The following is a 26768-nucleotide window of genomic DNA, read 5'->3' as shown; positions in this document are numbered from 1 at the left end:
TCCACCGAACCCATAGCCTGTGCCCACTGAACCTTCCAGTGCCAGATGCTCTTGGCATAGTTGCTCTTGTGCTGGTGAAGGACTGGAGGCCTTGTCTGTTGCTGCCTGGGAGAAGGTGTCACCTGTGTGGGGCGCTCTCAAAACCACCCGAGCTTCTGCTTTGGCAGCCCCTGAGTGAGATGAGGGAGGAGAGGTGAGGCTGGTGGTTCCTGGGTGTGGGAAGGTGGACAAAATGTGTAAGAGGGTCTAAAGGTACACACTTCCAGTTATAAAGTAAGTCCTGGGGGGGGGGGGGGACATAATGTACAACATGGTGACTGTAGTTAACAATACTCTATTGTTTATTTCAAAGTTACTAAGAGAGTGTTAAAAATTTTCATCATAAGAAAAAATTTGTAATTGGTGACAGATGGTAACTAGAGTTACTATGGTGATCATTTTGCAACATACACAAAAATCAAATCATTGTGTTGTACACCTGAAATTAATGTTACATGTCAGTTTAAAAAAGCTGAAAGGTGAAGTCTGTTGGACCTCCTCTGGGTGGCCTGGGTGCCAGAGGCTCCCTAAGCTGAGATGTTGAGCTCCGTGCTCCTGGTGCATTGCTCTGCTCAGGTTATCAGAACCGTTTAATGACCCACCTGCCATCCTCTTTGGGGGTCTTAAGGGGCAGTGGGGCAACTGGGTCTCGGAGAGAGAGAGCACTGGTAAGAGGAATATAAAGTCTTGGGGATGGATAAGAGGGCAAGCTTCATGGTCAGATGAACTTGGTCCAAATCCTGGCTTTCATCATTAGCTGGTGAACTTGCTTCTCTTTTTTTTCCTTTTTAATTAAATTTTTTTTTTTTTTTTTTTTTTTTTTTAAAGTAGGCTGCTTGCCTGATGTGGGGCCAGGACCCTGAGATCAAGAGTTGCATGCTCCACCGACTGAGCCAGTCCTACGCCCCAAGGGTGAGCTTGCTTCTTGACCTTTCTGGGCAGTAGTTCCCTCATTTGCAAAATGGGTCTGTTGCTCTGTTGTAAGGCTTTCGCGAGAGAACCCATGTGAAGCAACTGGCACGTAGGACATGGAGGAGCAACCTTACCTATCTGTGATGATGCACAAAACGTCTGGAGGAGGAGATTACACATTTGATAGGATTCTCAGATTCTATTAAAGGTATTCCATCAGAAGTTAGAGAAGAATGTTTGCCTACTAGGAGGCAGCATGCATTCCTGATTAGTGGCATTTGTAGTTTCTGGGTGTCCATTGATGAGGTTTTTGGGGGAGAGTGGGGTTTCGCGGGGTCCAGAGCCAACAGCCAAGAAATAATTCTTGAAGACATCTTTGGTGCAAGAAGGTGATTTTATTAAAGCACAGGGATGGGACCCGTGGGCAGGAAGAGCTGCCCCGGGACCACGAAGAGACACAAGTGATATACTATGGAGCTGGGGGAGGCAAAGTCCAGGGGAAGTTCCAATGAGATTTTCATGTGCTAAAGAAGACTCACAGGATACTGGGAGCCCAGCTATTGTCAAGCTAAAGTTGTTTTTCCCTCTAGCAAAACATCAGCATTAAGGCAGTAGGGAGTTTCTGGAGAAACCACCCTCACGTGTTGGTCAATGGGCTGCAGGTTGTAAGGAAATTTTATTTTATCTGCCATTTCCTTCTGCCTTTGTTTCCCACATCATCCAGCAGCTCACCCTCTCTTGCCAACAGCACCTATTACTTTACTTTTGTGGACCGTGTTCTTGTTTGTGGTCAACTTTGAGAAAATGCCTTGTCTTGTAGAACCCAGTGGGCCAGATCCTCCCCCCGCCCCCATCCAGCTGTGGGTTGTGCAAATGTCTTTGGCTTAGCCAATTAAACTTTTAAAATTAAACTTTTAAAATTTCCTGGAAATTGTCTCTGATTTTTTTTTCTGGACTCTATTATGTAGATACTGAACCTTCTCCGTTGGTCATCTTTTCTCTTTCAGTTTCTACCTATTTACTTTGTTCTCTTGACTGGATAGTCCCTCCTTTTATCTTCCAGAGTTTCTGTTGAATTTACTATTTTAGCTATCATAATTATAACTCACAAGAGCTCTTTTCTGTTTCGTGATTATTCCTTTTCTTTCCTACATATAGTATTCTGTTCTTGTTTCATGGATGCATATTACCTTAGTTCTTTCAGGCTGTTATAGCAAAATACCACTGACTGGGAAACTTATAAAGAACAGAAATAGATTGGCATGGTTGCCTTCAGGTGAGGCCTCCTTCCTGATCATAGCCAGCACCTTGTCACCGTGTCCTCTATCGGTTCAGTGCAAGAGGGTGGGCTCTCTCTAGAGCCTTTTTTTTTTTTTTTTTAAATAAGGCACTGATCACATTCATGAGGGCTCTACTCTCTTGACCTAAACACCTTCCAAAGGCATACCACATGATACCATCACCTTTGGAGATAAAGATTTTAACATTTGTAAATTTGGGGGAGACACAAACATTCAGTTCATGGAGAGTATTATTTAGTTTTTTTTCTTTTTTTTAAGTTTATTTATTTTTTGAGAGAGAGAAAATGAGCGGGGAGGGGCAGAGAGAGCAACAGAGAGAAAATTCCAAGCAGGTGCTGCATTGTCAGCTTGGAGCCCAATGGGGGCTTGAACTCACAAACCGTGAGATTGTGACCTGAGCTGAAACCAAGAGTCGGAAGCTAACAGACTGAGCCACCCAGGAACCCCTATAGTATTTTTTCTTTTAAGTTTTCTTCTTTTTATGGCCCTTTTCTCTCCCCTCTGAGTTGCTTTTATTCTTTTTTTAATATATATACATATATAATTTTTTAAAGTTTTATTTATTTATTTTTGAGAGACACAGAGACTATGTGAGCAGGGAGGGGTAGAGACAAGGAGAGGGAGAAAGAATCCTAAGAGGCTCTGCACTGTCAGTGCAGAGCCCAACATGGGGCTTGAACCCAAGAAATGGCAAGATCATGACCTGAGCTGAAAATAAGAGTCAGACGCTTACCTGACTGAGGACTGAGCCACCCAGGTGCCCCTGAGCTGCTTTTATTCTGATTGCTTGGTGTCTTGCCTTTTAGAGGAAGACACTAAAAAGCAAATCAAAGATCTCTAGTCATTCCCACCCTATCTCCCCATAATTAACAGCAGTCATGATGTTGCTTCTCTGTTCCACTTCTTTTCTCTGAATGTTAACACTTTCCATTGTTTGATGTATTCTGCTACATTAATGACTTTATTTACTATAATTCCCAATTGTTTTGTAGGGTATTAAGGTTTTTTTTTCCTTTTACAGGTACCTTGCCAGACATAGTTTTCCACATATGGCTTTTTTTTTTTTCATCTAAATCACTGTCTTGGAATAAATTCTGGGAGTGGGGTTACCAGGTCAGAATCTTGTGGGCATTTCCATTGCTTTTTCCTGTGTGTTGCCAAATTTCTTCCTAAAGGTAGTAGATACAGGTCCAATGTCAACAGCACCAAATGAGTACAACCTTTCAAGCATATGATTTCTGAGTCTTTCTTGTTAATTTCAAAAGTACAAATTAGCACTCATTGTTTAAATCTTATTATTAAATTTCTCTTTCTTTGGTTACTAATGAGGTTGAATAGTCTTTCACATGGATCTGCAAAAACAGCCTGGAAAAACACAAGGAACCCCACTGGACATAGAAAAGCTCCTCAAAGAACTTTCAAACAGTTGCGAAAGCAAAATATTTTGTGTTGGTGTATTGGCAGTGGTTGTGTGTGTGTGTGTGTGTGTGTGTAATTGACATACATCACCAAATACATTTAAGCAGTATAGCACATTTCACATATATTGTGAAATGATTACACAGTTGGTTCAGCTCACATCCATCACCTCATATAGATACAATAAAAGAAAATTTTCTTCTTGTGATGAGAATGCTTGGGATTTGCTCTGTTAACAACTTTCCTACATTTCATACACCGCTGTTAGCTATAGTCATCATGTTTATGTTATATCCCTAGTACTTATTATCTTAGTTATTTGTCTTTTAACTGGAAGTTTGTACCTTTTTAAGATTCTATTTTTAAGTTATGTCTACACGCAACGTGGGGCTTGAACTCATAATCCTGAGACCAAGAGGTACACGCTCCACTGACTGAGCCAGCCAGGTGCCCCGAATTGTGTACTTCTTGTCCACCTTTCTCTAATCCCCCTTCCTCTGACCCTTTGCCTCTTATAACCACAAGTCTGAGCTTGATTTTCCTGTAAGTTTGATTTTTTTTTTTTTAGATTCCACGTGTTAATGAAATCATAGAGTATTGTCTTTCTCTGACTTATTTCACTCTGCATAATGCTTTCAAGGTCTATCCATGTTGCAAATATTAGGATTTCCTTATTTTTTTTAATGGCTGAGTAATATTCTGTGTGTGTGTGTGCGTGTGTGTGTGTATATACCACACACATACACCACAACTTGTTCTGTTTTCATATTTACTTAGAGAGATGCGAGCGATGTGTGCAAGTGGGGAAGGAACAGAGAGAGAAGGAGAGAGAAAATCTTAAGCAGGCTCTGCAATATCACCACAAAGCCCGACATGGAACATGATCTCAGAACCATGAGATCACGACCTGAGCTGAAATCAAGAGTTGGATGTTTAACCAGAGAAGCCACCCAGATGCCCCCACAACTGCTTTATCCATTTATCCACTGATGGACACTAGGTTCCATGTCTTGGCTATTGTAAACAATGCTGCAATCAATTTGGGGGTGCAGCTTTCTGAATTAGTGTTTTCATTTCTTTTGGATATATTCCTAGAAGTGGAATTGCTGGATATAATAATATAATTTTTGAGGAGCTTCCATACTGTTTTCCACAGTGGCTGTAGCAATTGACAATCCCATAAAGGTTCCTTTTTCTCCACTTCCACACCAACCCTTGTTATCTCTTGTCTTTTTTGGTGATGGCCATTTTTAACAGGCATCAGGCAAGATCTTACTGTTTTTAATTTGCATTTCTTTCATGACTAATGATGCTAAAAGCATCTTTTCATGTACGTGTTGTCCTTTCATATCTGGACATTTCATTGGAGAAATAGCTATTCAGGTGCTCTGCCCATTTGTAATTTTTTTTTTTCTTTTGCTGTTGCATTGTATGGGTTCTTTATATTTTTTAAAATATTTTCCCCTTATCAGTTTTATTATTTGCAAGTGTTTTGTACCATCCTGTAAGGTGTTCTTTTCACTTGGTTGATGGTTTCTTTTGCTCTGCAGGAGTTCTAGTTTAATCTATTCCCACTTCTTTATTTTTTATTTTGTTGTTTGTGTTTTAGTTGTCCCATCCAAAAAATCATTATGAAGACCCAAGTCAAAGAGATTTATTGCTATATTTTATTCTAGGAGTTTCACGGCTACAGATCTTACATTTAAGGCTTTTTATGTCTATGTATTCATTTTGAGAGAGAGAGAACAGGGGAGGGCAGAGAGAGAGGAGAGAGAATATCCCAAACAGGCTCCATGCTGTCAGCGCAGAACCAGGCTCCAGGCTTGATCCCACTGTGAGATCATGACCTGAACCAAAATCAAGAGTTGGAAACTTAACAGACTGAGCCACCCAAGTGCCCCAAGGCTTTAACCCATTTTGAGTTAATTTTTGTGAATGACGTTAAGGTATGGATCCAGTTTCATTCTTTTACATGTGACTATCCAGTTATCCCGGCACCATTTATTGTAGAGACCACCTTTACTCCACTGAGTATTCTTGGCTCCCTTGTCAAATATTAGTTGACTGTATATACTTGGGTTTATTTTTCAGCTCTAGGTTTTGTTCCATTGGTCTATTTTTCTATCATTATTGCCAATACCACACTTTTGATGACTATAGCTTGAAATTAGGAAATGTGATGCCTCCTATATTGTTCTTTTTCAGGATTTCTTTGGCTATTCGGGGTCTTTTGTGGTGTTACATTAATTTTAGGAGTGTTTTTTTTTTTCTTTTTTTACTTATGTAAAAAGTGTCATTGGAGTTTTGATAGGGATTTTGCAGAAGTTTTTAACCTGGGTGTCATGGGCTGCAGTGGGTTGACTTCCTGAAATGATATGCAAAATTTTGTGTATATATGCACATTAGCAAGAGGGGAGGGTCCTTGACTTTCATCACAACCTCACAGGGATCTGGACCTAAAAGGCTAAGTTATATGATGAAAGTTTTCTGCCCCAAGTAACAAAAAGGTAATACAGGAAGGCTCTGGAGTGAGACTTCCTTGGTTTGGAGTCTCATTCTGCCACTTGTCAGCTTTACCATCTTGGGCAAGCTACTACTGTCTCTGTGCGTGAGATGGGATGATGGTGATAAAGAGTTTGCACATAAAGTACTTTTAATAGTACCAGGCACAGAAAAAAGAAAAAAAGAAAAAGAAAGGGGCTCCAAGGTGGCTCAGTCCGTTAAGTGTCTGATTCTTGGTTTTGTCTCAGGTCATGATCTCACCGTTCGTGGGTTCAAGCCCACGTTGGTCTCTGCACTGACAGCCTGGAACCTGCTTGGGATCCTTTCCTTCTTCTCTCTCTGCCCCTCCTCTGCTTTCTCTCTCCTCTCTCTCTCTCTCTCTCTCTGTCTTGAAATGAGTAAGTAAACTTTAAAAAATAGTACCTGGCACGTAGTAAATGTTTAATATATAATACATAAATATTTTAATACATAATAATACATAATATATGTAATACATATAATACATATATAATATGTATTATAAAGAAAAAAATAATAAATATTTAGGGGCACCTGGGTGAATCAGTCAGTTAAGCATCTGACTTCGGCTCAGGTCATGATCTCATGGTCTGTGGGTTCAAGCCCCGTGTCAGGCTCTGTGCTGACAGCTCAGATTCTGTGTCTTTCTCACTCTCTCTGCCCCTCCCCTGCTCATGCTCTCTCTCTCTCTCTCTCTCTCTCTCAATCTCTCAAAAATAAATAAACATTAAAAAATTTTTGAAAATAGAATTGTCTAAAAACTTAATAATTAGAACCTTCTAACCATAGGATTGGCTATGGCATGTAGCAATGAGTTCCCTGTTGTTTGAAGTGTTCATGAAATAGATGACAAACATCAGGGAGGCTTTTGAGAGGATCTCTGAATTAGAAGAGGGGTTGAATTAGGCCCTCTTAAGTTTCTATGAATTAAATTTTCCTTTCGGGCAGGTGGCAAGGGTGAGACCAGCAGGCCTCCAGCAGGAGTGACAGCTGCTCTTGCTAAAATGGAAATGTATTTGTGAACAAGCAGGCTGTTTCAAGAGCATATTTCTGGCACACTCTTCAAGACCAAGTGAGATTCTGCACCATTATGAGCAGAGAGAGTACGAGTGGGGGAATCGTCCTGGTGCCCTGGGAGATCACATAGTAGGGGATTAGGAGTGGAGCCTTGTGGAGCAGAGGCTGCCTGCTCCAACTGCTCCTCTGATTAACATATTTAATGAGCACTTACCCAGGCCTGAGGGCTGGGTGTCATGGTGGATGGTGGGTGGGGTTAAAAGATGAATGAGATCCAATACGACTGTTCCTTCACTGTGCTAGTTTTCACTCCACTTATTGGACTTATGGGCTATTCATGGAGGGGTAATAAAGTCCAGCCAAGTGGCTGAGTAATATGGATGTCTTTGGAATGGTTGGTTCAGAGAGAAGTTCTCTGTGCGGATGTATTTGTGCTCATGAGCATAGGGTATCCATGCACATCTCAGATTCCCAAACTCTGGATTAAGTAAAATTTGAGTGGGCTTGTGCTGAGCGAAATTTTCTTCTGGTTGGTTTATCCGGAAACAGACTCTGAGAGAAGGATTGCGGTACACCCTGTTTATTTGGGAGGTGAAGGAACCCTAGGAAGGGGAGGAGAGAATAAGGCAGGGATGGGGAGGTGAGTATCACTTAATTCCCCTGCACTTGTAGCCTGCCAAGGGAGGGGGGGTGCGGGGAAGGCCTGAGTGCCAGAGAATGCTCTGAAATAAGAACTGCAGGTATTGGCAGTTGGACATCAATGGGTGACAAGTGGTAAGAGAGATGGACAGGCACCCAAAAGCATCTGTTACAGTGTTTTTGAGTACAACACTGATGTAAGCAAGGCCCATTGTGCTTCTCGATAGAAGCAAGATGGGTCCCAGTGAGTTCCTTCTCAAGCCTGAGGTTGACCAGGGGCCCTGTATAAAGTTGTTGGGTCTTTGTGCTTTGTAAAGGCAGCTGGCCATGGAGGCACAGGTGGGGCTGAAAGAGCCAGCTTCTTGCTCAGTATATGGCACCTGAGTAAGAGATACTCCCAGTAAACCCAGGTTTGAACTCTGAGGGAAGATGAAGGCATGAAGTCTCAGAAGGGTGAGAGGAAGGTGTAGAGAAGGAAAGTGGGGGCTTCGAAAGTCCCAGGATGTGCCTACCTTCTGCTACGTCTTCACCAAGACCAGCAGTGGGATGGCCTCCCACAAGATCCCTGGAACTTTGTCACATATGCTCTGTCAACACTTTCTGTTTGAGTACCCTGAAGCCTTTCATAGTTAGTGGAGGAGCATGAGCCTACAAGTCCCCAAACCTGGGATCTAGTCCCCGCCCTGTTGCTAACAGCCATGTGACTTTGGCAAACCAGACATGACCAAAATTCAAGTTCTCAGACGCCAGTCGAGGGCAAACTTTGCAAACAGACTTTTAAAAGGATATGGGGCGCCTGGGTGGCACAGTCGGTAAGCGTCCGACTTCAGCCAGGTCACGATCTCACGGTCGGTGAGTTCGAGCCCCGCGTCGGGCTCTGGGCTGATGGCTCAGAGCCTGGAGCCTGTTTCCGATTCGTGTCTCCCTCTCTCTCTGCCCCTCCCCCGTTCATGCTCTGTCTCTCTCTCTGTCCCAAAAATAAATAAACGTTGAAAAAAATAAATAAATAATAAATAATAAATGATAACAATCTCAGGCCTGCTATGTTACCTGTTTCTGGCAACAACTGATGAATATTTTCTGTAACATATAATAACTTCAGGTTGGAGCTAGTGACACTGAGTTTGAACCGTGCCTCCAACATTATACAGTAGGTGTCCTTTGCCAAGTCCTACCATCCTGTGCCTCAATTTCTTCACCTACAGAAAGAAATTCCTTCCCCTGCAGGATTAGAGGGAATGTGTGCAACGTGTCTGAAGGTAAGCTGAGCTATTCCTTTTGGTGTCCATCTTTTCTCCTCCCTGTCTGTTGGCACTATGATGTTTTTGGTCCGATGCCTGGGGCACAGGGCAGTGTGGTGGAACTTCACAGAACTTCGAGATCAATTCAGGTGGAGGAGGAGTTTGTTGGGGTCTTCTCTGTCCTGGGGCAAAAGTGAGGCCCACTCCCTGCCTGCTTCTACCCTGCTTTCCGTCTCACGGGGCTGGATGAACATTTCGCATTAATGGACCCCCTTGTACACCCGAGTGCTGAGTTTGAATAACTGGAGTGGGGGAGGAGATGGGGTTGGGCTACTTATTTCCTTGGTTCCTTCTCCCTACGGTTTTGCGGGATTGCTGTGCCCATCTACCCAAGGCCACAGCTGTTGTTCACCGACACTCACTGCACTCCTGTCCTCTCCAGGAATGATGATTATTCTTTCCTTGCTCTGTCAAGGCTGGTGGGAAGGGGTGGGAGCAGCTCCCCCCTCTTGTTTGGCCAGTGGAGGGGAACGTGGGGAGGGATACTGTACTCTCCACTTTGGTTTCCTGAAACCTGCCCCAACCTCATAAATGGCCCTTTTATTAAAAATCCAAATTACCTAATTGAGTGTGCCATCTGTTTCTAGTAGAGCCCTGCTGGTAGGAGGAGTTAGGACTCCTGGCTTGGAGCCCAGGCCTTGCCATTCGGTAGCTGTGGAAGTAGGAACAGGTCACCTAACAGGTGTCGACCAGAGGGGTGGAGTCTAGCCCTCCTCTGTCTGTGCCTTCAACATCACAAGTTGAGGGTTTCAGACTGTCACTTCTAGGGCCTAGACAAGAGCTCCATGAGTGAAGAGGGTTGAATGAAGAGGGAAGTGGTGGAGAACGCAGCTCTCTCTAAGATCTTGTGCAGGAATGCAGTTAGTGTGGCCAGAGCTTTTCATTTTTTTTTTTTTTTCAACGTTTATTTATTTTTGGGACAGAGAGAGAGCATGAACGGGGGAGGGGCAGAGAGAGAGGGAGACACAGAATTGGAAACAGGCTCCAGGCTCTGAGCCATCAGCCCAGAGCCCGACGCGGGGCTCGAACTCACGGACCGCGAGATCGTGACCTGGCTGAAGTCGGACGCTTAACCGACTGCGCCACCCAGGCGCCCCCAGAGCTTTTCATTTTTATTACTGTTACTCTGCAATACATTTTAAAATTCTACAGTAAGGGCAAACACAAGTGTGTTTCTGCCCACTACACTATGGACAGCAGTCAGAACTTTTGATTTCTTAAGAGAAGCTGAAAATCCAGATTTTAATATGAACTCTTAACATTTTTTTCCTTCTTTATTTTGAACTTAAAAAATTTTTGATTATTTTGAGAGAGAGTACAAGCAGGGGAAGGGCAGAGAGAGAGAGAGAGAGAGAGAGAGAGAGAATCCCAAGCAGACTCTTTACTATCAACACAGAGCCCAATGAGGGGCTTGAACTCTTGAACTTCGAGATCATGATCTGAGCCAAGATCAAGAGTCAGACGCTTAACTGACTGAGCCACCCAGGCATCCCCCAAGTATTTTTTTAAATTAAAGTATAGTTGATACACAATGGTAATTAGTTTCAGGTGTGCAGCAGAGTGATTCAATGACTCTGTTACAACAAGTGTAGTTGCCATCTGTCCCCACACATCACTATTCTAGCACCACTGGCCATATTCCCTATATTGTAGCTTTCATTACCCTGAGTCATTTGTTCCATAAGTGGAAGCCATACCTCCCATTCCCCTTTGCCCCTTTTGCCCATCCCTCTACTTTTCTCCCCTCTGGCAACCACCAGTTTGTTCTCTGTATTTATGGGTCTGTTTCTGCTTTTGTTCCTTTGTTTAGTTTTGTATTTTTCTAGATTTCACATATAAGTGAAATCATATGGTATTTGTCTTTCTTCGTCTGACTTGTTTCACTTCACCTAATACCCTACCCTATAGGTCCATCCATGTTGTTGGAAACGGCAAGATCTCTCTTTTTTAGGCATTAAAAAAAATTCATTTATTTTTGCAAGAGTGTAAGTGGGGGAGGGGCACAGAGGGGGACAGAGGATCCCAAGCAACCTCTGTGCTGACCGGATGATAGCAGAGAGCCTGATGTGGGACTCAAATACATAAACCGTGAAATCATGACCTGAGCAGAAGTCAGATGCTCAACCAACTGAGCCACCCAGATGCCCCTCTTTTTTTTTATGGCTTAATAATATTCCAGTGTGTGTGTGTGTGTGTGTGTGTGCCACTCTTCTTCATCCATTCACCTATCACTGGACACTTGGGTTGCTTTCATACCTTGGCTATTGTAAATAATGCTACAGTAAACATAGGGGTGCATATATCTTTTCAAATTAGTGTTTTTTTTTCCTATTGGGTAAATACACAGTAGTGGGATTACTGAATTGTATGATATTTCTAATTTTTTGAACATTTTTTGTTTTGTTTTTAAGTAATCTCTACACCCAATCTAGGGCCTGAACTTACCACCCTTGAGATCGAGTGTCACATTCCACTGACAGAGCCAACCAGGTGCCCCATATTTCTAATTTTTGAGACACCGCCATACTGTTTTCCACAGTGGCTATACCAATTGACATTGTCACCAACACTTAAGGAGCATTCGTTTTTCTCCATATCCTTGCCAATACTTGTTATTTCTTGTATTGTAAAAAAAAAAAAAAAAATTATTTAAAAAAATTTTTTTATTAAAAAATTTTTTGTTAATGTTTTTATTTATTTTGAGACAGAGAGAGACAGAGCATGAGCCCGGAAGGGGACAGAGAGAGAGGGGACACAGAATCTGAAGCAGGCTCCAGGCTCCGAGCTGTCAGCACAGAGCCTGATGTGGGGCTCGAACTCAGGGACTGTGAGATCATGATCTGAGCTGAAGTCAGATGATTAACCAACTGAGCCACCCAGGTTTTCCCCCACCCCCGCCAATTTTTTTAAATGTTTATTTATTTTGAGAGAGAGAGAAACAGAGTGTGTGTGGGGGTGATGGGGCGCAGAGAGAGAGAGGAAGACAGATACAGAATCCGAAGCTGTCTCCAGGCTCCGGGCTGTCAGCACAGAGCCTGATGCAGGGCTTGAACCCATGAGCAGTGAAATCATGACTTGAACAGAAGCTGGACGCTCAACTGACTGAGCCACCCAGGTGCCCCATTTCTTGCCTTTTTAATACCTGACAGGTATAAGGTGATATCTCATGGTGGTTTTGATTTGCATTTCCCTGATGATTAGTGATGTTGAACATCTTTTCATGTATCTGTTGGCCATCTGAATGTCTTTTCTGGAAAGATGTCCATTCAGTTTCTCTGTCCACTTTTTAATTGGAATTTTTTTAGTGTTGTAATAATTTATATATTTTGGATATTAACTGCTTATTGGATAGATTTGAAAATATTTCCCCCCATTTAGTAGGTTCCCTTCTTGTTTTGTTGATGGTTTCCTTTGCTGTTCAAAGCTTTTATTTTGGTGTAGACTCAACAGTTTAATTTTGCTTTTTGTTTCCCTTGCCAGAGGAGACATATCTAGAAAAATATCGCTAAGACTGATGTCTAAGAAGTTACTGCCTATGTTTTTATAGGAGTTTTACGGTTTCAGGTCTCATATTTAGGTCCTTAATCCATTCTGAGTTTCTTTTTGTGTATGGTGTAAGACAGTGGCCCAGTTTCATTCTTTTGCATGTAGCTGTCCAGTTTTCCCAGCACCATTTATTGAAGAGACTGTCTTTTCCCCATTGTATATTGTTGTCTCCTTTGTCATAGACTAATTGACCACATAAGTGTAGGTTTATTTCTGGGCTCTCTATTCTATTGATCTATGTGTCTCTTTTTGTGCCAGTACAATACTGTTTTGATTACTACAGCATTTTAGTATATCTTGAAATCTGGATGGTGATACCTCCAGTTTTGTTCTTTCTCAAGATTACTTTGGCTATTTGGGGTCTTTTGTGGTTCCATACCAATTTTATATTTTTCTAGTTCTGTGACACATGCTATTCATATTTTAATAAGAATTGCACTGAATCTGTAGATTGCCTTGGATAGTATGAATATTTTAATAATATTAATTCTTCTAATCCATGAGTGTGGAATATTTTTTCATTTGTGTCATCTTTAATTCTTTTCATCAACATTTCATAGTCTTCAGACTATGTATTTTAATTCCTTCGTTCAGTTTATTCCTAGGTATTTTATTCTTTTGGGTGCAGTTGTAAATGGAATTTTCTTAATTTCTCTTTCTGCTGCTTTGTTATTAGTGTAGAGAAACACACAGATTTCTGTATATCAATTTTGTATCCTGTATCTTTACTGAATTACTACTTCTGATAGGTTTTTTTTTTTGCAAAATCCTAAGGGTTTTCTATGTATAGTATCATATCATCTGCAATTAGTGACAGTTTTATTTCTTTTTTACTAATATGGATGTGCTTTTTTCTCCCTTGTCTGATTGCTGCGGCTAGGACTTCTAGTACTATGTTGAATAAAAGTGGAAATCCTTATCTTGTTCCTGATCTTAGATGAAAAGATCTCAATTTTTTACCATTGTAATGATGTGAGCTGTGGGTTTGTCCTATAGGGCCTTTGTTATGTTAAGGTATGTTTCCTCTACACTTGATCTTAACTGTAAGGCTGAGAAGTGATGGGTATGTTTCCTCTAAAGCCACTTTGTTACCAGTTTTTATCACGAATGGATATTTCCTCAAATGCTTTTTCTGCATCTATGGAGATGAATGTATGCTTTTTATCCTTAATTTTGTTAATGTTGTGTATCATGTTAATTGATTTGCAGGTATTGAACCATTCTTGCATCTCTGGAATAAATCCCCTTTGAGTATGGTGAATGATCCTTTTAATGTGTTATTGAATGTGGTTTGTTAATACTTTGCTGAGGATTTTTGCATTCATGTTCATCAGGAATATTGGCCTGTGGTTTTCTTTTTCTGTAGTGTCTTTGTCTAGTTTTGGCATCAGGGCAATGCTGGCCTCTGGAAGCTTTCTTATCCTATTTTTGGAATATTTTTTTGGAATAATTTGAGGAGAATAGGTATTTTTTTTTAATTTTTTTTTCAACGTTTATTTATTTTTGGGACAGAGAGAGACAGAGCATGAGCAGGGGAAGGGCAGAGGGAGAGGGAGACACAGAATCGGAAACAGGCTCCAGGCTCTGAGCCGTCAGCCCAGAGCCCGACGCGGGGCTCAAACTCACGGACCGCAAGATTGTGACCTGGCTGAAGTCGGACGCTTAACCGACTGCGCCATCCAGGCGCCCCTAGGAGAATAGGTATTAACTCTTCTTTAAATGTTTGGTAGAGGGGCGCCTGGGTGGCGCAGTCGGTTAAGCGTCGGACTTTGGCTCAGGTCACGATCTAGCGGTCCGTGAGTTCAAGCCCCGCATCAGGCTCTGTGCTGACGGCTCAGAGCCTGGAGCCTGTTTCAGATTCTGTGTCTACCTCTCTCTGACCCTCCCCTGTTCATTCTCTGTCTCAAAAATAAACAAACGTTAAAACAAAATTAAAAAAAAAAAATAAATGTTTGGTAGAATTCACCAGTCAATCCCTCTGGTCCTGGACTTTAGTTCATCAGGAGTTTTTTGATAACTGATTCAGTTTTATTACTAGTATTCATTCTATTCAGATTTTTTTTATTTTTTCCTGATTCAGTTTTGGCAGATTATGTTTCTAGGAATTTATCCAGTTTTTCTAGGTTGTCCAATTTTTGGTTATCATTTTTGATAGTAGTCCCTTATAATCCTTTGTACTTTTTAAAAAGTATTTATTTTTGAGAGAGACAGAGTGTGAGTTGGGGGAGGCAGAGAGAGAGAGACAAGAACCTGAAGCAGACTCCAGGCTCTGAGCTGTCAGCACAGAACCCAACATGGGACTCGAACCCACTAGCTGTGAGATTATGACCTGAGCCAAACAAAGATGGATGCTTAACTGACTGATCCACCCATGTGCCCCTAATCCTTTGTGTTTTTGTGGTGTCATTTGTTACTTCTCTTTCATTTCATTAAGATTTTATTTTTAAGTAATTTCTACACCCAACATGGGGCTCTAACTTACAACCCCATGATCAAGAGTCACATGCTCTTCTGACTGAGCCAGCTAGGCACCTCTCCTCTTGAATTTCCGATTTTGTTTATTTGGGTCCTTTCTCTTTTTTTCTTAATGAGTCTGGCTAAAGGATATTGATTTTATTTATCTTTTCAAAGAACCAACTCTTGATTTCATTAGTCTTTTCTCTCTCTTTTTTTTTTGTCTCTATTTTATTTGTTTCTGTTCTGATCGTTATTATTTCCTTCATTCTACTAATTTTGGGCTTTGTTCTTCTTTTTCTAGTTTCTTTAGGTATAAAGTTAGATTGAGATTTTCCTTGTTTGTTGAGGTAGGTTTGTATCACTATAAATCTCCCTCTTAGAACTGCTTCTGCTGAGACCCAAAATTTTTGAATTGTTGTGTGTTATTTTCACTTGTTTCCATGTAGTTTTTAATTTCCCTTTTGATTTCCTCATTGACCCATTTGTTGTTTAGTGGCATGGTGTTTAGTCTTTATGTGTTCATTTTTTTTCCAGTTTTTTTTTTCTTGTAATTGATTTCTACTTTAATACTGTTGTGGTTGGAAAAGATGTTTGATGTGATTTCCCTCTTAAATTTGTTGAGATTGTTTTGGGGCCTAATATGTGATTCATCTTAGGGACTGTTCCATGTGCACTTGAAAAACAACAACAACAACAACAAAACCCTGTGTATTCTGTTGTTTTTGGATGGAATGTTCTGTATATATCTCTTAAACCCATCTGGTCTAATGTGTCATTCAAAAACATTTCCGAGGGAGGGAGGGAGAAAAAAAAATTTCCTTATTGATTTTCTGCTTGAATGTTCTATCTATTGATGTAAGTAGGGGTTAAATCTGCTATTAGTATTGTACTCCTGTCAATTTTCCCCTTTATGTCAGTTGATATTTGCTTTATGTATTTAGGTGTCCAATGTCGAGCATATAGTTATTAAAATTGTTACATCCTCTTGTTGGATTTATCCTTTTATTATCGTGCAATGCCCTTCTTTGTTGCTTGTTACAGTCTTTGTTTTAAGGTATATTTTGTCCCATAGAGGTATTGCTACCCTGGCTTTTTTCCCCCCGCCTTTATATGGAGTATCTTTTCCATATCTTCACTTTCAATTTGTATGTGTCTTTAGTTCTGAAGTCAGTCTCTTGTAGGCAATATCTAAATGGGACTTGTTTTTTTTAGTCTATTCCATCTCTCTATATTTTTTGATTGAAGCATTTAGACCATTTGCAATTAAAGTCATTATTAATAGATATGTACATATTGCCATTTTATTCATTGTTTTCTGGTTGTTTCTGTATTCTCTGTTGCTTCTTCTCTTCCTCTCTTTATGATTGATGACTTTTTTTTAACATTTATTTATTTTTGAGAGACAGACCATGAGCTGGGGAGGGGCAGAGAGAGAGAAGGAGACACAGAATTTGAAGCAGGTTGCAGGCTCTGAGCAAGCTGTCAGCACAGAGCCTGATGCGGGGCATGAACCCACAAACTGTAAGATCATGACCTGAGCCGAAGTTGGATGCTCAACCAACTGAGCCACCCAGGCGCCCCTGGTTGATTACTTTTTTTATTGTTATGCTTGGCTTTCTTTCTCTTAATTTTTTGTGTATCTCTTACAGGTTTTTGGCTTGTGGTTACCATGAGGTTTATGTATAACATTCTAAATATATAGCAGTCTATATTAACTTGAGGGTCACTTAAGTTCGAACACATTTTATGTATGTGTTGTCATATTTTACATCTTTTTATTTTGTAAGTCCTCTTAATTAATTTTTTAGATGTAATTGATTTTACTACTTCTGTCTTTCAACCTTCATACTAGCTTTATAAGTGATTGCTGTGCTACCTTTATTTTTGATTTTACTCAAGAAATTTTTCCTTTTGTTTTCTTGAGATTTTATTTTTTGGTAATCTTTACACCCAACGTGGGGCTCAAACTTAAAACTCCAATATCAAGAGTTACCTGCTGTACCAACTGAGTCAGCCAGGTGCCCTGAAAATTTTTCCTTTTATAATTTTTTTTCTAATTATGGACATTTCTTCTCTTCTTACAGAAGTCCCCTTAACATTTATTTTAAGACTGGCTTCGTGGTAATGAATTCTTTGATTTTGTTTGGGAAACTATCTTTCCTTCAAATCTGAGTGATGTTCTTGCTGGGTATTCCTGGTTATAGGTTTTTTTTTTTTTCTTTCAACACTTTGAATAATCATGCCTCTCCATTCTAGCCTATAAAATTTCTGCTGAAAAAAAAGCTGATAGCCTTATGGAATTTCCTTTGTATATGACTAGTTGCTTCTCTCTTGCTGTTTTTAAAATTCTTTCTCTTTCATCTTTGACATTTTAATTATTATGTGTCATGGTGTGAACCTCCTGGGATTCATGATGTGGAACTCTCTGTGTTTGTGAACCTGAATATCTGTTTCCTTCCCCAGGTTAGGGAATTTTTTAGCTATTATTTACTCAAGTAAGTTTTCTGCCCTCTTCTCTCTCTCTTCTTCTGGGACCCCTATAATGCAAATGTCAGTTTGCTTGATGTTACCTAAGAGATCCTGTACTCTGTCCTCATTTTATTTTATTTTTGTTGTGTTTTGTTGATTAAGTGTTAATTTTAATTCCAGTAGAGTTAACATACAATGTTACATTAGTTTCAGGTATACAGTATAGTGATTCATTAATTCCATACATCACCAGTGCTCATCATGACAGGTACACCCCTTAGTCCCAGTTTCCCCCTCCCCCCCCCCCCCTCCCTGGTAACCATCAATTCGTTGTCTATAGTAAAGGATCTGTTTCTTGGCTTCCCTCTCTCTCCCCCTCTCTCTTTCTCTCTCTTTTTCCCTTTGCTCATTAGTTTTGTTTCTTAAATTCCACATATGTATGAAATCATATGGTATTTGTCTCTGACTTATTTCACTTAGCATTTGACTCTCTAGCTCCATCCATGCTCTAATCCTTATTATTTCCTTTCTTCTGTTAGGTTTGGGTTTTGTTTGTTCTTCTTTTTCTAGCACCTTTAGGTGTAAGGTTAGGTTGTTGCTTTGATTTTTTTTGCCTCTTGAGGAAGGCCCGTATTGTTTTAAACTTCCTTCCTAGAACCAGTTTTGCTGCACCCCCCAAATTTTGGACTGTTGTGTTTTCATTTTCATTTGTTTCTATGTATGTTTTAAATGTTTATTTATTTATTTTGAGAGAGAAAGCAGGGAAGGGGAAGAGAGAGAGTGGGGGAGAGAGAAAACCCGAAGCAGGCTCCATGCTGCCAGCACAGAGTTTGATGTGGGCCTCAAACCCACAAACCATGAGATCAAGACCTGAGTCAAAACCAAGAGTCAGACGCTTAACTGAGCCACCCAGATGCCCCATCTTTCCATGTATGTTTCGATTTCTTCTTTGATTTCTTGGTTGACCCATTCATTGTTTAGTAGCATGTTATGTAATCTTTTTTTTTTTTTTTTTTTTTTTGCTCTTTCCAGACTTTTTCTTGTCGTTGATTTCTAGTTTCAGTGTTGTGGTCACAAAAGATGCATGGAATGATATTGATCTTTTTGAATTTCTTGAGACTTGTGGCCTAATATGTGATCTGTTCTGGAAAATGTTCTATGTGCACTTGAAAAAATTTGTATTGTGCTGTTTTAGGATGGGATGTTCTGAATATATCTGTTAAATCCATCTGGTCCAGTGTGTCATTCAAAGCCAATTTCCTTGTTGATATTCTGTTTGGATGATGTGTGCTTGGATATAAGTGGGGTCTTAAAGTCCCCTGCTATTCTATTACTATTGATTATTTTCTTTATGTTTGTTATTAACTTGTTATGTATTTGGGTGCTTTCATGTTGGGTGTATAAGTTTTTACAATTGTTATATCGTCTTGTTGGACTGTCCCCTTTATTATTAAATAATGTCCATCTTTGTCTCTTGTTGTGGTCTTTGTTTTAAAGTCTATTTTGTCCATTTTAAGTATGGCTACCGTGGCTTTCTTTACATTTTCATTTGCATGATACCTGTTTCTCTATTCCCTCACTGTGAGTCTGCAGGTGTGTTTAGGTATGAAGTAAGTCTCTTGTAGGCAGTGTATAGATGGGTCTCTTTTTTCCAATGTTTGTTTTTTTGAGAGAGAGAGAGACAGACAGACAGAGAGAGAGACCAGCATGAGGGGGGAGGGGCAGAGAGAGAGGGAGACAGAATCTGAAGCAGGCCCAGGTGCTGAGTTGTCAGCACGGAACCTGATACAGGGCTTGAAATCATGAACCCCAAGATCATGACCTGAGCTGAAGTCAGCCACTTTACCCACTGAGCCACCCAGGCAACCCCACCATTTTTATTTTAAAACACCCTATGTCTTTTGATTGGAGCATTGACGCATTTATTTATTTGAGTCCAATTTGAAGTTATTATTGATAGATATATATTTATTGCCATTTTGTTACCTATTTTGTGGCTGTTTTTGTAGTTGTTATGTGATTCTTCTTTTGCTCTCTTTCATGGTTCATTGGCTTTCCTTGAATTCCTTTCTGTTTATTCTTTGCCTGTCTATTACTGATTTTTGATTTGTGGTTACCATTAGGTTTGTGTATAACATCTTGTGTATATAGCAATCTATATTAAGTTGATATTCACTTAAGTTTGAACCCATTCTCTACCCCTTCCCCCTGTCCCCCACATTTTAGATATATGGTATTGTGTTTTACATCCTCTTAGTTAGTGAATCCTTTGACTTATTTTTACAGAAATACTTACTTTTACTGCTTTTATGTTTTTTTTACTTTTCATACTCTCACTTATGTTCTTTCCTTTCCATTCAAAGAGTACCCTTTAATATTTTTTGTAGGGTAGGCTGAGTGGTCACAAACTCCTTTATTTTTTGGTTCAGAAACTCTTTATCTCTCCTTGTATTCTGAATGATAGCTTTGCTGGATAGAGTATTCTTAGCTGCAGGTTTTTCCCTTTCAGGACTTTGAATATAGCATGCCACCCTCTTCTGGCCTGTAAAGCTTCTGCTGAAAAATCTGCTGATAGTTACATACAGGGAGAATCTAATGATGCTATCTTCTTTTCTGTTGCTGCTTTAAAGTTTTTTTCTTTATCACTACTTTTTGCCATTTTCAGTTCTATGTGTCTTGGTGTGGACCTCCTAGAGTTGATTTTCTAGGGGGATCTCTGTGCCTCCTGGATGTGGATATCTGTTTCCAGATTGGGGAAGTTTTCAGCTATTATTTCTTCAAATAAATTTTCTGCAGCCTTTGCTCTCCTCTTCTTCTATGATCCCTATAATGCAAATGTTATTACGTTTGATGTAGAGACTGAGTTCCCTAAGACTTTTCTTAATTTGCGTATTTTTTCCTCTCACTTGGTCAGCTTCATTACTTTCTGTTACTTTGTCTTCCACTTCATTAATTCATTCCTCTACTTCATCTAGACTGCTGTTTATTCCATCAAGTGTATTTTTAATTTCATTTATGGTATTCTTTATCTCTGATTGGTTCTTTTTTTTCCCCAGAATCTTAAATATTCTGTATTTCATTTCATTACGTTGTTATTGAAGTGTAGTTGACACACAATGTTATGTTAGTTTCAGGGCTACAGCACAGTGATAAAACAACTTTGTATGAAAGGAACTTGATAGATGTTTTCCCAAAAGAGACAACATTCTGAGAAATGTACCTGACTATCAATAATGAGTTGTGAAAGTAAAAGAAGCTTTTTAAAAATTAGCAGTGATAGAAACATGCTCGTCAGGTATTCTAGATATTGACATAAACTATCTTTCTAATCTCTATAGAAAATGAACTTACACATTTTTGTCATAAGAGGCAATCAAAGATTTGAATCTGAAAAGTGTATTCTAGAGATGTGTCAGGCAGTAAAAAAAGTACAAAGACATCATTTATATATAGAAAAAATTCAGGCATGAGCAACACCATCTGATGGGTTCTTTTTTAAAAAAATCTCTCTTAAAGATCTCATTGATGTCCTCCACTCTTTTCTCAAGTCTAGTGAATGTCTTTATGATCATTATTTTAAATTCTCTTTAAGTCATATTATTTACATCTGTTTTCCTTAGGTCTCTTGGTCTGGTTTGGTCCTGTTCTTTCATTTGGGACATAGTTCTCTGTCTCCACATTTTGTCTAACTCTCTGTGTCCATTTCTATGTATTAGAAAAGTCAGCTGTGTCTCTTACTCTTGATGCTAGTGGCCTTAAGAAGAAGAGGTCCTTAGTGCATGGCAGTGCAGTGTCCCCTAATCCCCAGGACCTGGTGCTTCAGGGAGTGCCTCTCATGTGTATATCACGAGCTGTGCTGTTGCATCCTGACCTCTTTTCCCTTCAGTCCTGTCTCTTTTGCCTGTTGTGGGCAATATTTGTTCCTCAGAAGGGGTGGGGTGTGTTTTTACAAGGTGTGTGCTCATCTGCTTGTGAAATGAGACCTGCTGCTACCGCTGGCACTGAAACTGAAATCCTGCAAACCTTGTTGGTCAGGAGATGTGGTGTTGGCAGGGTTTGTGCCAGTCTTCTGGGGGAGGGGGCCTGCAGCACCAGGACTAAGGCCAGTGTGACTGGAAAGGGCAGATCTACTGATATGGGGGGGTGGGTGGGCATGGCTTGTGTAAGCAAGTTAGGTAATGAGTGTCAGAGGTACACTTGTTACTGTAGGTGGCCGCTATTTATGCTGGTGGGATCAGGAGGTAAATGGAATGTGCCAGTTTGTTTGTTCCTGGAGGGGGTTTCTGTGATCTCTGTCTCTCTGAGTCACACTCTGAGATGAGTAAATCACTCTCCCTCCCATCTGCCCCAGTGTATTTCAACTGCTGATTCTGGGCTGTTTTTGCATGGGCTATTGTGCTATCTCTTTAAGGGTGGTGACTTGGCTTCCTCTGGGCTCTTTCAGAACTGAGACCTCTGATTTTTTTAAAAATCCCAGGTTTCAAGTTCTGCTGGTTGTACAAACTCACTAAATTTGGCCCCTCTCACTTTCAAAGCCAAATGTTATGGGGATTTGTCTTGCCTGTGTGGGCTCCCTTATGTGAAATTTTGTTTTTCACCCTTCTCTGTGCTACCAGTTCCCTCCCCACCATGGGTGTCCATGGTCTGTTTTGTTTCCAAACTGTGTCTTCACCCTTCCTACCTTCCTCAGTGTGGCTTCTTCCCAGCCTTTAGTTGTGGACTTTGTTCTGCCCGTCTTAGGGTTATTTCCTAGTTATATATGCTGATGTGAGTGTTACTTAGTTGTATCCATGGGATAGAATGAGCTTACGGGTCCTTTTACTCTGCCATTTTCTCAGTCTCTCCTATCCTCATTTTTAGACATTGTTTTTTTGCGGGGTGCCTGGTAGCTCTGTCAGTTGTGTCTCACTCTTGATTTCGGCTCAGGTCACTGATCTCACAGCCATGGGATCAAGCCCCTGTTTGGACCCATGGAAACCTGGTTGGATTCTCTCTCTCCTTTTGCCCCTCCCCTGCTTGTACTCTTTATCTCTATCTCTCTCTCAAAAAAAATCTTTTTTGGGGGGTGCTGAGGTGGCATTTGGTTGAGCATCCCAAATCTTGGATTGGCTCAGGTCATGATCAACCAAATGCCACCTCATGATCAACCAAATGCACTGTACATGGAGCCTGCTTGAGATTCTCTCATCCTCTTCCCCTTTGCCCTCTCCCCCTGCTCCCTGCTTGTGCTTAAAAAATATAAAATAAAAATAAATAAAAAAATCTTTTTTATTTTCAGCTGGGTGCTTTCCCTTATCCTGCCTTCCAGATCACTGATCTTTTCCTTTTTCATCCTCTATCTACTGTTAATTCCCTCTTGGGTATTTTCATTTCAGTTATTATATTCTTCAAGTCCTTCTGAGATTTTTGTCTTATTCTTCTGTTGGAACATATTGCTCTGTCTCCTCATTTGCTTGACTTACTGTGTTTCTGTGGAATTAGGTGAAACATCTACTTATCTAACCTTGATGGAATGGTTTTGTTTATCACAGGCCATCCCCTGTGATACTGGTGTTCCTGGCGACTTTGGTTGGTTGGCTGGAGATGTGGCTGTCATGGGCTGGGGGTCCCAGGAAACTCTATACTAGGCTGCCTGTTGGGATGGTTGGGACTGAAGTAGGTGTGGGCCAGAGTGGTCCTGGGACCCTCTCTGCAGAAGGTACCTTGGCAGGACAGCTGAAGCTGAAATTACAAGCCAGGGTATTCCAGGGTACCCTGTGCATGGCTGGAGCTGAGGTGTGCACAGGCCAGGGGATTCTGGGATCCTTTGTATAGATGGTTTGTGCCAGAGTGCTTAGAGCCAAGGTCAGTGTACCCCCAGTTGCTCTGCACTGGAGGGGTTCCCTGGCAAGTTGTCTGGAGCCAAAGTGATGTGGGTCTGGAGAGTTGCAGGGTGCTTTGTCCCTGTGTCGCCTTGGTGAAATTGCCATTAGCTGTACTGAACATCAGCCAGGAATGTCCTGGTGTGTGCAACATGGTGGGGCTGCCTTGGTGGTATGGCTGTGACTGGTGTGGGCTGGGGGCCTGGGGCTCACTGAGGCAGCAGGCCAGCTATGGCACTGGGCCCTGCTCCTGTCCACACTGTCAAGGTGGAGGGGGAATGTAAACTGTGCTGCTCACTAGTCCCTCTAACCTCAAGAGTGTTCCCGCAACTCTCCTACCATCTGGCAGGATTTTAGGGTTGGTTTGTTTATATTCTAGTTACCCTTTTAAACTTGAGCTTTTTTTTTTCTTTTGGTGCTCCAGGGAAGAGGGATCTCCCAGCCTGTGGGTACCATCCCTCCCCAGTGCAGTTGGCAGCGTTGGGAATGGGGATTCCCCTTGTCACTCAGTCTCTGTCTCTTGCCATTCTCTCTGGGTTGTTTATATCATTTGTTGTGCAGAAGCTGTTCAGACAGCCCTAGGTCCTTCTCCAGGAGGAATTGATCTACAAATGGGGGTAGATTTGGTATATCTGTGGAGGAGGTGAGTTCAGGGTCTTTGTACATTGTCATCTTAGACTAGAGCTCCGAATTTGTCTGTTTTTAAAGTTTGCATTATTTAACAAAACAAATAAAAAAAGCCCCAAGAACAGTGAAAACACTGTGCAGACCAAACAGTTTTTGATTGAATTAACTTCTGTCAAGCCACCTGTCCCTGCCTGGTAAGCTATGTTGTGTTCCCTGGAAAGTCATTCTTTCTGGTGAGACATTTAGGACAAGTCTTTTTTTTTTTTTTTTTTTTTTTTTTGACTTAGCTAAAAACTCTCAGGATTAAGTAAATGGGGGTTCTTTCAGTGGACAAATGTTTTACAAATAGAGTCAGAGAGCAAGGGAATCCAGCAAGTTGCTTTAATAAAGTTACATCCAGTCCTAAAACAAATTATTCTTTTGCAATTAACAGTGTTGGAGTGAAAATGGCTCCCACTCAAATAGAGACCTGGACTAATGCCAACTGGATTCACGTACTTTTTTGCGTTCCTCCCAGTGCCTAGCACAGAGCCTAGCACACAGCAGTTGCTCAGTAGGTGTTAGTTTGATGTGTGAGTGAGTAAATGAATGATGAATGGATGGATGAACGGCTCTTTGCTTGGCTCACAGAGAAGACCAGCATGTGAATTTAGGCTGAGGGACAAGGAAGGTCTTCTCTAGGCAATTCCAGAAAAAGAGAAAAAAAAAATGAGGCTTCTGTGTTCATTCACAGCCTCATCTGTAATAATTGAAATATCATTTGTTTCATGTGTGGTTGCTGGTTTTTGTTTAATTTAATGTTTTGGTAATGAGTTCTTAAGCACTGAACTATTAGCAATGTTGTTACTAGGAGTAAAATAAGTAATAAATGGTAGTTGTTTGATTTTTAATGAACTTCAGGTGCTGTTTTTTAGCTAGAAAAGGGCAGCCTGCTCAGAATAGGCATGTTTTTGGAGGATTGCCGCCCCCTCGTGGATTCAGTGGAGAAAGACAAGAGTTTGAAGCCTCCTGCTCTTGGCTTAATGGAGGCGACTGGCTTTTCCAATTCAACAAATACTTTATTCAGGGGCTGAGGGTAGGTACAGATAGATAGTTGCATACTACTCATCCTCCAGCAGCTCACAGAAACCACAGAGCTCGAAGGGACTTTTGAGACGTTCGTTTTCAACCCCTGGTCCTCAGAAGTCTGGTGGGAGCGGTCCTCTCTTGGGTGGCGGTTGAGAGCGGACAGTGCGCCATGATGGCACACTTCGGGGTACAAGGTAGTGAAGCGCTGCCTGCCCACCCCGAAGTGCCGCACTCCGCTGTTGTATCTCCTGCGAGTATTGCACTAATCATTTCGTCGTCAAGTCCCGCTTCTGGTACTTTGTGTCTGAAGATGAAGAAGGCTCAGGGAAAATTGTCTACTATGGACAGGTGTTTGAGAAATTCCCCTTGTGGGTGAAGAACTTCGTCATCTGGCTGTGCTATGACTCCCGCAGTGGCTCCCACGACATGTACGGGGCGTATAGGGACCTGACGACGAGGGCGCCATCACCCACTGCGACCGAGACATGGGCACCCCGCACCGCTCCCCGGGCTGCTGGATCCAGATCATGAAGGTGGACGAGATTGCAGCCAGCACGTGCCGCCGAGCAGCAGTCAGACAGTTCCATGACTCCAAGAATCAAGTTCCCGCTGCCCCACCGGGTCCTGCGTCACCAGCACAACCCGCATTTCATCACCAAGAGGCCGAACACCCTCTTTTAGATGCAGAGCCTCCCTGGCTCCAGTTCTGCCCAAATGAATTCAGTGGGAAAACAAAACAAAACAAAAATCAAACAACAAAAAAAGGGCTTCTTGTGAAGATAACAGAACACCTTTTTCTTTTTTCTTTTCTTTTCTTTTTTTTTTTTCTTCTTTTCTTTTTCTTTCTTTCTTTTCTTTTCTTTTCTTTTCTTTTCTTTTCTTTTCTTTTCTTATGTTTGTTTTGAGAGAGAGAGTACACAAGCAGTGGAAGGGGCAGAGAGAGGGAGAGAGAGAATCCCAAGCAGGCTCCTTACTGTCAGCGCAGAGCCCAGGGCGGAGGGGGCTCCATCTCAGGAACCATGAGATCCTGACCTGCGCTGAAATCAAGAGTCCCACGCTTAACCCACTGAGCCACCCAGGTGCCCGTAATGGAGAACACTTTCAATGAAAAACTTACTTTCGTAAGTTTTTCTTAGACTTGAGATATCTGCTACTGTTTTTTTCTAGTGGGTGCTATAAAATAAGCAATTAATGAACAGCTATTTAGAAGAACCACCCCCCCCAAATATGGCAAGAGATGTTCATATAGTTGGACAACTCTTTTTTGCAGAGATGTATGGGCCTCACAGTGATTACTTACTGTGTTTTATAATGTATAAACCTGATATTACTTAGTAAGGTAACCTTAGTGAAGGGGAGACATGTGTGCTAGATCATAGCTTGGATAAGGGTTTGAAGTGAATCCTTTCTTCAGGGTACTTTGAACCAAAGCTGTGACTTCAGGAGCTGCCCCTTGAGGTGCTCCACCCACGTGGAGCACTTCTCAGGGGCTGTTGTAGAATTTCTAGGTGGAGGACGTGGCCTGGCCTAAACATAGGCATCTTTTCATTTTAGGAACAAATCCAAACAGTAGGAACTGAATAATCCAG

The 26768-nt window shown here is 41.2% G+C and overlaps 1 pseudogene; it reads left to right on the top strand.

The window, feature by feature from the left end:
• Positions 1–25943, top strand: part of LOC115518600 — a 51617-nt pseudogene extending 25674 nt beyond the window's left edge.
• Positions 25944–26768: the final 825 nt, after the last annotated feature.

Source organism: Lynx canadensis, chromosome A1 (genome assembly GCF_007474595.2).
Source record: "Lynx canadensis isolate LIC74 chromosome A1, mLynCan4.pri.v2, whole genome shotgun sequence".
NCBI lineage: Eukaryota > Metazoa > Chordata > Mammalia > Carnivora > Felidae > Lynx > Lynx canadensis.
This window is presented reverse-complemented; position numbering and strand designations above follow the sequence as displayed.